This window comes from Silene latifolia, chromosome 4 (genome assembly GCF_048544455.1).
Source record: "Silene latifolia isolate original U9 population chromosome 4, ASM4854445v1, whole genome shotgun sequence".
Taxonomy (NCBI): domain Eukaryota; kingdom Viridiplantae; phylum Streptophyta; class Magnoliopsida; order Caryophyllales; family Caryophyllaceae; genus Silene; species Silene latifolia.
In genome coordinates this window covers 15,528,708-15,544,390 of record NC_133529.1, presented here as the reverse complement: position 1 = coordinate 15,544,390, position 15,683 = coordinate 15,528,708, and the positions used below count along the sequence as shown (strand labels likewise).

General features: G+C 36.9%; 3 non-coding genes across 3 annotated transcripts; all 3 read left to right on the top strand.

Annotated features, from left to right (window-relative positions):
* Positions 1-3,050: 3,050 nt before the first annotated feature.
* LOC141653967 (U2 spliceosomal RNA) lies at positions 3,051-3,246 on the top strand. Its single transcript, XR_012547553.1, has one exon. It is a non-coding gene; the product is annotated as a U2 spliceosomal RNA (small nuclear RNA).
* Positions 3,247-9,996: 6,750 nt separating this feature from the next.
* On the top strand, positions 9,997-10,192 carry LOC141654467 (U2 spliceosomal RNA). Its single transcript, XR_012548026.1, has one exon. It is a non-coding gene; the product is annotated as a U2 spliceosomal RNA (small nuclear RNA).
* A 1,216-nt stretch (positions 10,193-11,408) lies between these two features.
* Positions 11,409-11,603, top strand: LOC141654012 (U2 spliceosomal RNA). The gene has a single exon (XR_012547595.1). It is a non-coding gene; the product is annotated as a U2 spliceosomal RNA (small nuclear RNA).
* The last annotated feature ends 4,080 nt before the right edge of the window (positions 11,604-15,683 follow it).

The following is a 15,683-nucleotide window of genomic DNA, read 5'->3' as shown; positions in this document are numbered from 1 at the left end:
TTCTGGCAAATTTATGTAGCCTGGTCGTGGCGAGAGCTACTATAGTATTCAAATGAGTCGATTCTTTTGACTAAAGACTAATCACCTAAGATGGCACGATTTCGATTAACTTTGATTTGTGTTACTACGACCTTCGTAAATGGGGTCAAATGGGCATATTTTGGGTTATGATGGCTGTGGCTAGTCGAAGGGAATGAGTGCAATAGGAATTGTCCACCCCTAGTCAGGGTTATAACAATATCTCAGGGCCACTCGAGGAGTAATGAACGAAATGCGTGGCCACGCTCGGATGGCTTCCGGGTGGATAAATCCGGTCAATCGCTTATTCTCCGATCGAGGAAACCACTCTCGATATGATCACTTGCAAGTACGACCTGAAAGACACCTTGCATTGAGTGGGAGATAGTAATAGGACAAGAGAATTGGTGACGCACACTTGTCGAGGACAAGTGGGAGATTGTTGGAATATGTGTCCTCCGACAATAATGCGATCACGACGTTGATCATGATGATCACATGTTTAAGTCTCATTAAGATGAATACAATTGGGAAGTAATTTTGTTACTCAACAACTGGTTAACATATATCGGTAATGATTGGTGACTAGAGTTTGACATTACGTCGTGTGACGGTGGTGATCGATTTGACCCCTAGGTCATACCTAAAGGGCAATACTCTTAATTGATTATTTAATTAATCGTATAATGTTACGAGTTAATTAAATTACTTGAAAATTGACGGACGATTTTGGAAGTATAATTTACGTATCGAATTGAAATGTGATTAAATGAGATACTATTCGAGTAATCAAACCGTATAATTACTCGGATGAAATAAATTGTTTAATGTAACAATTAAATTGAATGAATTGTTATAAATACAAACTGTTGTGATTTATAAATTGGTAAAAAATATTTCGGCACAAGTAATTATGGAATTACTAAATCAATTTTTGTATGTGACGTATTTTTATTAATACGTTGATTTTTAATATGTTAAAAATACATTACAAATTATGTTAACATGTGACATGTTACATATTGACAATTGACAAAATAATATGGATTCCATATTATCATATGGACCGAAATAAAGAAGAGGTTTAAGCTAATTAATTGTTTAATTAGTAGCTAAACATAATGATTGTTTTGCTTTAGTAGCCATGCAAGCCTATGGTGCATTGTGAAGACAAATAAATCCATGCATTGGCTCCCCTTTTCTTCCCCACTTACACGGTTTAGAGAAGCAAAAATCATCATTGCTTTTCTATAATCTTTACCTAATAATATACAAAATGTTGTAGATTATTATTCATTCTTTTTACTCATCCAAAATATTAGTTCTAGTGAGAAGAAAAATCCTCTCTTCTTCTCTCTTAAAAACCGAAACACATAAGTGTTTATAAAAGTTTTTGGTTCAATTTTCTACTAAGATTAATATTATACTAGTACTTATAATATTAATTAGATTAAGTGAAAGCCTTGGGTATAAAGCTTAGGGAGAGATCTTATACTTAGATCTTTGTTCTTCCATAAGGATAAGCTCAAGAACAAGAGAGAAAGGTGATCTCTCTTGTGCCCTCTAAACCGAAATCATCAAAGTAAGGACATGATTTCTTCTCTATTATATTTTGTTTGCATGCATAAGATCCGTTTTAATTTTATGACAAATTAGTTTTGACATATATGAATATGTTTATATGTATATGAATCTACATTTCCTTCAAGGTACTCGATCGAGTACCCCCCTACTCGATCGAGTGCCCCAGCTACTCGATCGAGTGCCCAACAGGTCAGAAACTATTTAACTTCGCAACTTGCCTTACTCGACAGAGTAAGGGCTACTCGATAGAGTACCCCCAAGATATATAAATACGGAGTATTACAGTTGCCAAGTTATTTTAATTCGTGGCCATGAGTCGAGCCATCAAACGAATTATGGTGGACTTCTTGTAATATATAAGAAGTTATGTAATATCGTCTCGATTATTATACTCCACCGTATGCAAATGCATTAAGAACTTTTTCAAACGGTATATATATTGTGTAATGTAATATCTTGTTTTTTTGTTCATTCGGTTCAAATTTATTCGACTCAATTGAAATATTGATGAAGGCGGCTCTGACATCAACTCCAAATCTATAATAACAATACATTTTTACATGTAAGAAAAAGCAATTAACTTGTTTTAAACGACACTTGATAAGTGCATCGAGAATTACATAGTTCAAATAATGCTCCTCATTACATAATGTCCTTGAATAACATTTCTTTGGAAAGAACATACATGCAACATTCTATAACATCTTTAATACTGTACGTCGTGGTACATGCTACATATCAACCAATAACCTCACTTATTATTCTACTCTCTCCCTCGTTGAATAGTTTACGTTTGCTTTATTTTCATGTAAACTATTGACTGGACAAAGGGAGTACTTGTTAAAGTTTTGTTTCTTAGATCGGTCACCTCTTTCAGTGCTCCATTATTCTCAGTGATGATTAGAGCATACGATGATAAAGTACACCTCTACAGCTTAATGAACATAGCAAATCATTCAATGAGCATTGCTTGGATAATATCATCATCTTCGTATTATATTATATAATACTGAAAAGGTATCGATTCAAATAACGAGTTTAAAGGGCAAAAATCATGATTCTGATAATTGGGTTAGTTATGAAGGTGAGAAGAAGAAAGGAGGCTAGTACTTCCTCCGTTTCATATGATAGTTTACGTTTGCTTTATGCACGTATGTCAATGCTTGTTTTATTTTGTTCATATCTTTAGTTACGTATCATTAAAAATTATAAAAATTTGATATTCTTAATGTACTCGGTAAGACGATTTAAACAAGATCACACATGACTATCTTTTATGTTATGCATTAGAAGTTGTATTGAAGATTCTTCTAAGATTCTTCTCACTTATGAATAGTGCCCAAAAAGCAAACGTAAACAATTCAATGGAACGGAGGAAGTAATGTTTTCCATGTTATACCCCACATCGGAAAGACTATAAAAACAGAAGCTGGTCCTTTGAACAACTAATACCTTTCTCGGCCTTTTGGCTAAGATCAAGTGTAGTATCTATTCTTATTAGTTTAATATCTAGTATGTGGACCATCGATTCACTCCTATATTAAATTTATTTTTTAAGAGGGAAGGTCCATCGAGTAGCTTGCTACCCGGGCCTTCACGTGTCGCCCATTCGTTGCAGCACTGCTTAGGCTTGGCTCACCTCTTTTCAAAGAATTTGTTAGTCTGTTGGTGTATTCATGTGATATATAGTCCGTAAAAGTAAGTTTACTCTAAATAGTTACTCCCTCCTACTTACAATTGACACTTCACGTTGCTTTTTGGGTAGTTTTTAAAAGAATGAAATTTGTGGTGGAAAATGGAGGAAATGAAGAGAAATTATAGGGTTAAATGTCCTAAGAACCACAAATTATGGATAAATAAGGAAATTGTAAGATCTTAATGAATTTATTATTTTAGGAAATGTCGAAGTTGTTAGAGAATATGAGGGAGTACGAAGTTATTTTTGAATCGAGCCATCGAGTTGAGATGTTATAATCAATGAGTTTTTGGTATTTTGATGAATGTGAACTGAGTTTTTTGGATGATCATGAAGCAGATTATGATGGAAGAAGTGATGCACATTTTACCTTATATGGTGGACAAAGTGATTTGGAGTATGAATCCTTGTATCAATTATAATGAAGTATGGCGATAATTTATGATAAAATCATCTCAACTATACAAACTACAAAGCAAACAATTTTTAACCATGCTTACAAAGACTCGCCTTTAACTCGCGATCTGAAGCCCTAATCTCAGCAATTTATTAATTAGTGTTTAATAAATGTATTACAAAATTAAAAATACTCGTCCATAGCTTCCAAGAATAACTACAATGCAAAATCATATTTCTGGCGGTCTCCAACTCTTCACCACAGAAAATATCTCATACCTTGGTGGTGCAAGTCCTTGCCAAACATGGTTGAACCAAATCTTCCACTCTGCTCCATTGTATTTCATTTTATAGAAGGAGTCAACAAAAGTTCTAGCCGTGTAGCATTCTGATTTGTCAAAAGACCATATATGGCAATCGTCTTTATCCCATTGAAATAATCTTCTTTGCCATTTAAGTTGCCAGACCCAATCATCGCCTTGCCAAGTATCCATGTCAGCCACACACTTATTTTTCTGAATCGACACGTTAAAAAGTCTCGGAAACCTTTCTTTGAGAGTTACATTGCCAATCCAGAGATCCTCCCAAAAAACTGACCTTACTACCTTTTCCAATTTGTATCCTGATACCCTGTTTTGTGACCTCTCTAATGTCAGTATCCCAAGTATCCCAATCATTAACAGAGCATATCGACTTCCATAGGCCAAACATAGCCACTTTTTCTTCACTTCTAAACACTCCTTCGGGATTGAGTTCGTGAATTGAAGAAATAATTCTTTTTTAAAGCGCCTTATGCTCCGTTGAAAATCGCCACCACCATTTGAAGAGCATACTTGCATTTTTAATCTATTAATCACCCACGTCTAAGCCACCCATCGCCTTTGGCAGTTGGATAATATTCCAGTTGATCAAGGGAATAACATCCCGTCCATTTTTTCTTCCCCAATAAAACTTTCTTTGCAAACTGATAATCTTTTTCAAGACGCCTTTAGGAATCTTAAACATAGACACATAAAAGAGGGGCAACACAAGTTCAAGACGGATTTAATGAGGACCACTCTTCCAACTTTTGAAATTAGCCTCGCCTTCCAACTAGCCAACCTTCTCCTTATCTTTCCACCACGGACTCCAAGGTTGAGAGCTTATTCGTTGAGAGATTATTCGGGTTAGAACCCAGTGGAATACCCAAATATTTCACAGGTAATTGTACTATTTGACAGCTCAATTTCCGAGCATTTGATTCTCCCCAATGCTGACTATTTCCGAGTATCACGAGAGCGAGTTTTTAAAATTAATAGTGAGTCCAAAGAATAGAGCGTTGAAAATTATCAATAAGCCTCCTAATATTTGTCGGGACTTTGAGATTTAGCAGACAAAATATAAGAGTATCATCCAGTAAAGTGTAAGCAACTTAAAACAACCTTGTCCTTACCCACTTCCAAACCTTGAATTAACCCCATTTAAATGCCCTTATGCATAACTTGGTTGAAAGCCTCTGTAACTAACAAAAATAGGAAAGGGGAAATGAGATCACCTTGCCTCAAGCCCCTTTCCTTTTCGAAGGGTCTGTTGGGAGTACCATTAATAAGTATATAAATGGCACTTGAAGATAGGCATGTGTAGATCCGTTTTCTCCAATTGAACCCAAAACCCATGGCTTTCAGTATGTAGATAACAGATTCCCACCTAACCAAGTCGTACGCCTTGTGAAGGTCCAATTTAAGCAAGACTCCGGTTCATTTATTCTTTTTAAGCCAATGCACCACTTCATTTGCGATTAAGGCGCCATCCAATATATGCCTATTCTATACAAATGCAGTCCGAGTCTCACCAATTAAACTAGGCAGTAGACTTCGAAGCCTCTCAACTCGCCGTTTACTTTCCGTTTAACAATTTTGTCATGATAATAATGCTTTCGCTAAATTCTCACCCACTTCCTTTTCTATTCATGACATTCAGACGGAAGCGGTTCTTCTTCAAGGCCAACTCATTGACGGAATGTATGTTTGGCTTTCTTCCTCGCCTCAACACTACTACAGATACAGGCTATAACAACGGTCAAAACCCGTTGTTATATAAAAAAGCGGACGTTGTTAAAGCGTCCGTTGTAAAAGGTTTTAACAACGGTTGGTTTTCTTAAGGAAACCGTTGTCAAAAATACTAACAACGGTTTTAAGTATAAAACCCCGTTGTGGAAAGTGTGACTCAATTTTGGGGGGAAAGTTATAACAACGGGTTGTTTGTAAATAACCGTTGTTGTTTGTTCTTAAAAAATAAAAAAAAATTAAATTAAATATTACTAGCTATAAATATTAAAGCATCCTTTACTAACATATTAAAGCATCCTTTACTAACATTCATTAATTGAAACAACATGACAATGAACCCTAATTTTATCAACAACGAAGAATGGCTTACACAAACGATTGAAGATGATGGGAAGGTTCTCGCCGGGCTTCCCGCCGATCAACACCCATTAATCAAAGCATCCCTTGAACATCAACGGAATTATTGGATTAAGAGGCGTGAAGCAGTCCGGCTTGTCAACAAAGCCTCATCATCATCATCATCTTCATACCCTCGTCGGCTGTTACTCGCAAACTTGGTCACGACCCGAGATATGTTGAGTTGTACTCTTCCAACCTTATCTCCACATGCAAGTCGTGTCCTTGCATATATTCAATCTGTTATTACAAAATATGAAGCCAATGACCCGGAAGTTAGCGGTATACCAGAGTGGCGTGATTGGTGGCAGGTTGAGAAGCGCTTTTTACGCTTAACCGGGGTTGTTCCGGCTTATTATACATCTTTTGATTTCTGATAATTGTTGTAATGTATTTGGTTTAAAATTAAATGAAATGATCATTTTGAAAGTGTTGAGTTATGCTTGTTTGATTTGCTTCCATTTTTTCAACTCCATAGATCAGTCATCATCAAGATCCAGATTATTAATTAAAAAACAACTCAACCCACACATTGCTTAGTATAAATACATTGCATTATCTCAACTAACATGCATTTCCATTATCTCAATATATTCTCCAAACCCTAATCACTAAAACAAACTCCAAATAAATTAACCCTCTCCTTAATCTTTCAAAACAAACTCCAAACTCCAACAAAATGAATGATATCATCCTTAAGACTCTTACTATGCTCGATCCGTCTTAAGGACGCCAAAGAAGATGGAAATGAAATAATTAGCAGATCTTTGAACGGAACCTAATGGTCGATAAAAACACATACATGGAAATGCAATAATTAGAAAAATAAAATAATGACGATGAAACAAACCCGATAATTACGAACGTACGTAAAGAGACGATGAAATCAACAAAGGACGGCGAGAAGATAAAGCGACGATGAGAAAGAGAGAAAGAGACGATGAGAAAGTGTGTGTTTTGTGTTTGTGTTTGGCTCTTCTTTGGGTTTGTGTTTGTGTATTAAGGTTTGTGTTTTGTGGTCGCAGAGACTTGTGTTTGTGTGGTTTATAGTATGGAAGGTATTGACAACGGTTATTAAACAACAACCGTTGTGAAATATGTTTTAACAACGGTTGTAAAAAACACCCGTTGTTAAATAAGTTTTAACAACGGGTTTCAAAAATAACCGTTGTGATTACTTTTCACTAACTTTGCGCCAATTTTGCGCCAAATTATTAACAACGGTTGTGCATGTGTTACCCGTTGTTAACACTAATAACAACGGTTTTTATAACCATACCCGTTTTAATTTATTTTAGTAAAATTCGCGCCACACATTCTACAACGTCTATTGTGATTTTCGTGAATAATCGTTGTTAAAGGGCCGTTGTGGTTGCCTGTATTTGTAGTAGTGCAAGCTCAACTCGCCATAGCTCCCGGTCAATCCTCATGGCATCACCGTTTAGGACATCCCTCAAATAAAATCATGCAACTTCTTAATTCTAGATTTTAATTACATGCTTCTTGTTCCGATTCTTGCATTTCATGTCATATAAATAAAAGTCATAAGCTTCCGTTTGCCGGATCCTCGCTAAAATCGTCTGCTCCGCTTGATTTAATTTTTTACGACTTATGGATGTCCCCTGTTATTTCCGCCAATTCCATTAAATATTATGTTGTCTTTGTCGATCACTTTACTCATTATATATGGCTCTATCCACTAAAACAAAAATCCGACACCGCTTCTACCTTTATTAAATTCCGTGCTATTGTTGAAAAATACTTTAATAAACCGATTCGTCAATTTTATTCCGACAACGGCGGAGAGTTTGTTAAAATGACGCAAGATCTTAACATAAATGGCATTAATCATCTTACTTCTCCCCCTCATACTCCGGAGCATTACGGCTTTGCAGAACGAAGACACCGTCATATTGTAGAAACGGGCTTATCTCTGCTTACTCATGCTCGTCTTCCCGTCTCCTTCTGGCCTAACGCCTTCTCTACAACGGCTTATCTAATAAATCGGCTTCCTACCCCTACATTACAAAATCAATCTCCCTATTTCGTTCTCTTCACAAAGAACCGAACATCCATAAACTTCATAGTTTCGGGTGTCTATGCTTCCCTTGGTTACGCCCTTACTCTCACCATAAACTTGAACCCCGTTTCGTCATTGTTTATTTATGATCGTGCTAACATCCGTTATATGCTCTTGTTTATGTGGATGATATTGTTATCACAGGTCCAAATTCCGATGCCGTTACTACGTTTATTTCAGCTATTTCCCAACGTTTTTCGCTTAAAGATTTGGGTCCCCTGTCTTATTTTCTTGGCATGGAAGTCACGCCTATCTCATCCGGTATCCATATAAATCAATCCAAATATGTTTCCGATATTCTTGCTCGATTTAATACGCTTGACTGCAGCTCCTCATTACTCCTATGTTATCTCATTCACCTTTAACTCGTCAAGACGATATGCCTATTGAAGATGCTACTAAATATCGCGCTATCGTTGGGAGTTTACAATATCTTTCTCTTACACGCCCCGATATCGCTTTCTCGGTAAATATACTGGCACATTTTCTTACTCATCCAACTGTCGTTCACTGGTGTGCCCTTAAAAGGCTTCTACGGTTTCTCAAAGGCACTATACATCATGGTCTTATTTTTCGTCGAAACAATTCCTTTAATTTTCATGCTTATTGTGATGCGGATTTGGGTGGTGATCAAGACAATTATTTGTCTACCGCGGGTTATATTGTGTTCATTGGTCAACATCCCGTCTCTTGGTCCTCGAAGAAGCAACGTGTTGTCTCTCGTTCTTTGACCGAAGCTGAATTCCGTGCCATCGCGATACAACTTCCGAAGTACTTTGGCTAAAGTCGCTACTCACTGAATTGCACGTTCCACTGCTTTCTAGTCCCATGATTTTTTGCGATAATCTCGGTGCAACGAACTACTCAGCCAATCCAATTTTTCATTCTCGGATGGAACATGGCCCTGGCCTTTCATTTTGTCCGAGAACAGGTCGTATTCAACATGTTAACGGTGATGATCAACTTGCTGATACATTAACTAAACCGTTACCACGCCCTCGATTCCTATTACTCGCTTCCAAGATTGGACTCACCCTACGGCCGTCCATCTTGCGGGAGCCTGTTAAAAATATACAATCCAAAGCCTGATTGTTCTCCTTATTTTCCTATGTTGTTGTTAATATCCTAGTCAAATGTAATTCCTAGTTTATAGTAGTTGTTACTTGTTAGCTTGTTTATAGCCTTAAGTTAACCTAGTCTTTGTTAGCTTCTTCAAGTATATATTGCAACCTTCTGTAACTTATTTGATCAACACAATTAATATAAACACTTTCAATTCTTTACATGTCTATTGTTGACTTATAAAAGTCATAATAATGGAAATAATGTTGAGATCGTATCAATAATTCATAGTTTATTAATGACTTATATTATATTGAAAATAGAGTCGATATTATATCAAGAGACTTATCCTACCGTATATTTCACAATATGAGTAACGAAACAATTTGCGGAAATAGAGTCAAGATTATATATATCGACATACTCATACCACCGTGTGTATTCACAATATGAGTAACGTAAACTATTTGTTTCTTTTATTATGCTGATTAAGTTAAAGAGTAGGAGTGTTTTGCACAATTAAAACTGAAAACAATGTAAAGATAATGACAAGTAAGTACTATTACTCATAAAAAGAGTTTTATGATGCTCCAAAGAAGCAAGACCCGTACAAGGATGTATCTTCAAATAAGAGGAAAACTATCCCACACCGCTCAGAGAGAAAAAGAGAAGAGCATGATACAATATAAAAACAGAGACGGGCCTTTGTAGAACTCATACCTTTCTCGGCCTTTTGGCTAAGATCAAGTGTAGTATCTGTTCTTATCAGTTTAATATCTGATATGTGGACCATTGGTTCACACTATATTAAATTTATTTTTAAAGAGGGGAGGTCCATCAAGGTAGCTTGCTGCCTGGGCCTTCACGCGTCGCCCATTCGTTGCACTATAGCACGGGCCTGGCGCACCTCTCCAATTCTAGTTTAATTTTTATAAATTCTGCAATTCTTGGTCATTAGTATCTGGGATCAATTATGTATTTCTGATTGGAGTGAAAACTAGGCTCACAGTAGGGAGTCTTAGTTTGAGTAAATCATGAAACTTTAAGCTCCAAGTTCTGAATTATCATGAACTGATGTGATGAAACCACCGTAAACTCTAAGCTCTCAAGCAGCGTTGTTCCAATATTGTCAACTTGGGAGTTAAGTTAATTTCCCTCAATAGTTGCAAAGTTATTTTAATTTGTGGCCATGAGTCGAGCCATCAAACGAATTATGGGGGGACAAAGTCATTTGGAGAATGCATCCTTGTATCAGTTATGATCAACATGGCGAACATTTTTAACCATGCTCACAAAGACTTTCTCCACCATATATAAGAAGTTATGTAATATCGTCTCAATTATTATACTCCACCGTATGCAAATGCATCAAGAACTTTTTCAAACGGTATATATATTGTGTAATGTAATATCTTGTTTTTTTGCTCATTCGGTTCAAATTTATTCGACTCAATTGAAATATTGATGAAGGCGGCTCTGACATCAACTCCAAATCTATAATAACAATACATTTTTACATGTAAGAAAAAAGCAATTAACTTGTTTTAAACGACACTTGATAAGTGCATCGAGAATTACATAGTTCAAATAATGCTCCTCATTACATAATGTCCTTGAAGAACAGTTCTTTGGAAAGAACATACATGCAACATTCTATAACATCTTTAATACTGTACGTCGTGGTACATGCTACATATCAACAATTAACCTCACTCATTATTCTACTCTCTCCCCTCGTTGAATAGTTTACGTTTGCTTTATTTTCATGTAAACTATTAACTGGACAAAGGGAGTACTTGTTAAAGTTTTGTTTCTTAGATCGGTCACCTCTTTCAGTGCTCCATTATTCTCAGTGATGATTAGAGCATACGATGATAAAGTACACCTCTACAGCTTAACGAACATAGCCAATCATTCAATGAGCATTGCTTGGATAATATCATCATCTTCGTATTATATTATATAATACCGAAAAGGTATCGATTCAAGTTTAAAGGGCAAAAATCATGATTCTGATAATTGGGTTAGTTATGAAGGTGAGAAGAAGAAAGGAGGCTAGTAATGTTTTCCATGTTATACCCCACATCGGAAAGACTATAAAAACAGAAGCTGGCCCTTTGAACAACTAATACCTTTCTCGGCCTTTTGGCTAAGATCAAGTGTAGTATCTATTCTGATTAGTTTAATATCTGGTATGTGGACCATCGATTCACTCCTATATTAATTTTTTTATTAATAGGGAAGGTCCATCGAGTAGCTTGCTACCCGGGCCTTCAAGTGTCGCCCATTCGTTGCAGCACTGCTTAGGCTTGGCTCACCTCTTTTCAAAGAATTTGTTAGTCTGTTGGTGTATTCATGTGATATATAGTCCGTAAAAGTAAGTTTACTCTAAGTAGTTACTCCCTCCTACTTACAATTGATACTTCACGTTGCTTTTTGGGTAGTTTTTAAAAGGAATGAAATTTGTGGTGGAAAATGGAGGAAATGAAGAGAAATTATAGGGTTAAATGTCCTAAGAACCACAAATTATGGATAAATAAGGAAATTGTAAGATCTTAATGAATTTATCATTTTAGGAAATGTCGAAGATGTTAGAGAATATGAGGGAGTACGAAGTTATTTTTGAATCGAGCCATCGAGTTGAGATGTTATAATCAATGAGTTTTTGGTATTTTGATGAATGTGAACTGAGTTTTTTGGATGATCATGAAGCAGATTATGATGGAAGAAGTGATGCACATTTTACTTTATATGGTGGACAAAGTGATTTGGAGTATGAATCCTTGTATCAATTATGATGAAGTATGGCGATAATTTATGATAAAATCATCTCAACTATACAAACTACAAAGCAAACAATTTTTAACCATGCTTACAAAGACTCGCCTTTAACTCGCGATCTGAAGCCCTAATCTCAACAATTTATTAATTAGAGTTTAATAAATGTATTACAAAATTACAAATACTCGTCCATAGCTTCCAAGAATAACTACAATGCAAAATCAGATTTCTGGCGGTCTCCAACTCTTCACCACAGAAAATATCTCATACCTTGGTGGTGCAAGTCCTTTTCAAACATGGTTGAACCAAATCTTCCACTCTGCTCCATTGTATTTCATGTTATAGAAGGTGTCAACAAAAGTTCTAGCCGTGTAGCATTCTGATTTGTCAAAAGACCATATATGGCAATCGTCTTTATCCCATTGAAATAATCTTCTTTGCCATTGAAGTTGCCAGACCCAATCATCGCCTTGCGAAGTATCCATGTCAGCCACACACTTATTTTTCTGAATCGACACGTTAAAAAGTCTCGGAAACCTTTCTTTGAGAGTTACATTGCCAATCCAGAGATCCTCCCAAAAAACTGACCTTACTACCTTTTCCAATTTGTATCCTGATACCCTGTTTTGTGACTTCTCTAATGTCAGTATCCCAAGTATCCCAATCATTAACAGAGCATATCGACTTCCATAGGCCAAACATAGCCACTTTTTCTTCACTTCTAAACACTCCTTCGGGATTGAGTTCGTGAATTGAAGAAATAATTCTTTTTTAAAGCGCCTTATGCTCCATTGAAAATCGCCACCACCATTTGAAGAGCATACTTGCATTTTTAATCTATTAATCACCCACGTCTAAGCCACCCATCGCCTTTGGCAGTTGGATAATATTCCAGTTGATCAAGGGAATAACATCCCGTCCATTTTTTCTTCCCCAGTAAAACTTTCTTTGCAAACTGATAATCTTTTTCAAGACGCCTTTAGGAATCTTAAACATAGACACATAAAAGAGGGGCAACACAAGTTCAAGACGGATTTAATGAGGACCACTCTTCCAACTTTTGAAATTAGCCTCGCCTTCCAACTAGCCAACCTTCTCCTTATCTTTCCACCACGGACTCCAAGGTTGAGAGCTTATTCGTTGAGAGATTATTCGGGTTAGAACCCAGTGGAATACCCAAATATTTCACAGGTAATTGTACTATTTGACAGCTCAATTTCCGAGCATTTGATTCTCCCCAATGCTGACTATTTCCGAGTATCACGAGAGCAGAGTTTTTAAAATTAATAGTGAGTCCAGTAATAGAGCGTTGAAAATTATCAATAAGCCTCCTAATATTTGTCAGGACTTTGAGATTTAGCAGGACAAAATATAAGAGTATCATCTGTAAAGTGTAAGCAACTTAAAACAACCTTGTCCTTACCCACTTCCAAACCTTGAATTAACCCCATTTAAATGCCCTTATGCATAACTTGGTTGAAAGCCTCTGTAACTAACAAAAATAGGAAAGGGGAAATGAGATCACCTTGCCTCAAGCCCCTTTCCTTTTCGAAGGGTCTGTTGGGAGTACCATTAATAAGTATATAAATGGCACTTGAAGATAGGCATGTGTAGATCCGTTTTCTCCAATTGAACCCAAAACCCATGGCTTTCAGTATGTAGATAACAGATTCCCACCTAACCAAGTCGTACGCCTTGTGAAGGTCCAATTTAAGCAAGACTCCGGTTCATTTATTCTTTTTAAGCCAATGCACCACTTCATTTGCGATTAAGGCGCCATCCAATATATGCCTATTCTATACAAATGCAGTCCGAGTCTCACCAATTAAACTAGGCAGTAGACTTCGAAGCCTCTCAACTCGCCGTTTACTTTCCGTTTTACAGTTTTGTCATGATAATAATGCTTTCGCTAAATTCTCACCCACTTCCTTTTCTATTTATGACATTCAGACGGAAGCGGTTCTTCTTCAAGGCCAACTCATTGACGGAATGTATGTTTGGCTTTCTTCCTCGCCTCAAGCTCAACTCGCCATAGCTCCCGGTCAATCCTCATGGCATCACCGTTTAGGACATCCCTCAAATAAAATCATGCAACTTCTTAATTCTAGATTTTAATTACATGCTTCTTGTTCCGATTCTTGCATTTCATGTCATATAAATAAAAGTCATAAGCTTCCGTTTGCCGGATCCTCGCTAAAATCGTCTGCTCCGCTTGATTTAATTTTTTACGACTTATGGATGTCCCCTGTTATTTCCGCCAATTCCATTAAATATTATGTTGTCTTTGTTGATCACTTTACTCATTATATATGGCTCTATCCACTAAAACAAAAATCCGACACCGCTTCTACCTTTATTAAATTCCGTGCTATTGTTGAAAAATTCTTTAATAAACCGATTCGTCAATTTTATTCCGACAACGGCGGAGAGTTTGTTAAAATGACGCAAGATCTTAACATAAATGGCATTAATCATCTTACTTCTCCCCCTCATACTCCGGAGCATAACGGCTTTGCAGAACGAAGACACCGTCATATTGTAGAAACGGGCTTATCTCTGCTTACTCATGCTCGTCTTCCCGTCTCCTTCTGGCCTAACGCCTTCTCTACAACGGCTTATCTAATAAATCGGCTTCCTACCCCTACATTACAAAATCAATCTCCCTATTTCGTTCTCTTCACAAAGAACCGAACATCCATAAACTTCATAGTTTCGGGTGTCTATGCTTCCCTTGGTTACGCCCTTACTCTCACCATAAACTTGAACCCCGTTTCGTCATTGTTTATTTATGATCGTGCTAACATCCGTTATATGCTCTTGTTTATGTGGATGATATTGTTATCACAGGTCCAAATTCCGATGCCGTTACTACGTTTATTTCAGCTATTTCCCAACGTTTTTCGCTTAAAGATATGGGTCCCCTGTCTTATTTTCTTGGCATGGAAGTCACGCCTATCTCATCCGGTATCCATATAAATCAATCCAAATATGTTTCCGATATTCTTGCTCGATTTAATACGCTTGACTGCAGCTCCTCATTACTCCTATGTTATCTCATTCACCTTTAATTCGTCAAGACGATATGCCTATTGAAGATGCTACTAAATATCGCGCTATCGTTGGGAGTTTACAATATCTTTCTCTTACACGCCCCGATATCGCTTTCTCGGTAAATATACTGGCACATTTTCTTACTCATCCAACTCAAGTTCGTTCACCGGTGTGCCCTTAAAAGGCTTCTACGGTTTCTCAAAGGCACTATACATCATGGTCTTATTTTTCGTCGAAACAATTCCTTTAATTTTCATGCTTATTGTGATGCGGATTTGGGTGGTGATCAAGACAATTATTTGTCTACCGCGGGTTATATTGTTTTCATTGGTCAACATCCCGTCTCTTGGTCCTCGAAGAAGCAACGTGTTGTCTCTCGTTCTTCGACCGAAGCTGAATTCCGTGCCATCGCGATACAACTTCCGAAGTACTTTGGCTAAAGTCGCTACTCACTGAATTGCACGTTCCACTGCTTTCTAGTCCCATGATTTTTTGCGATAATCTTGGTGCAACGAATTACTCAGCCAATCCAATTTTTCATTCTCGGATGGAACATGGCCCTGGCCTTTCA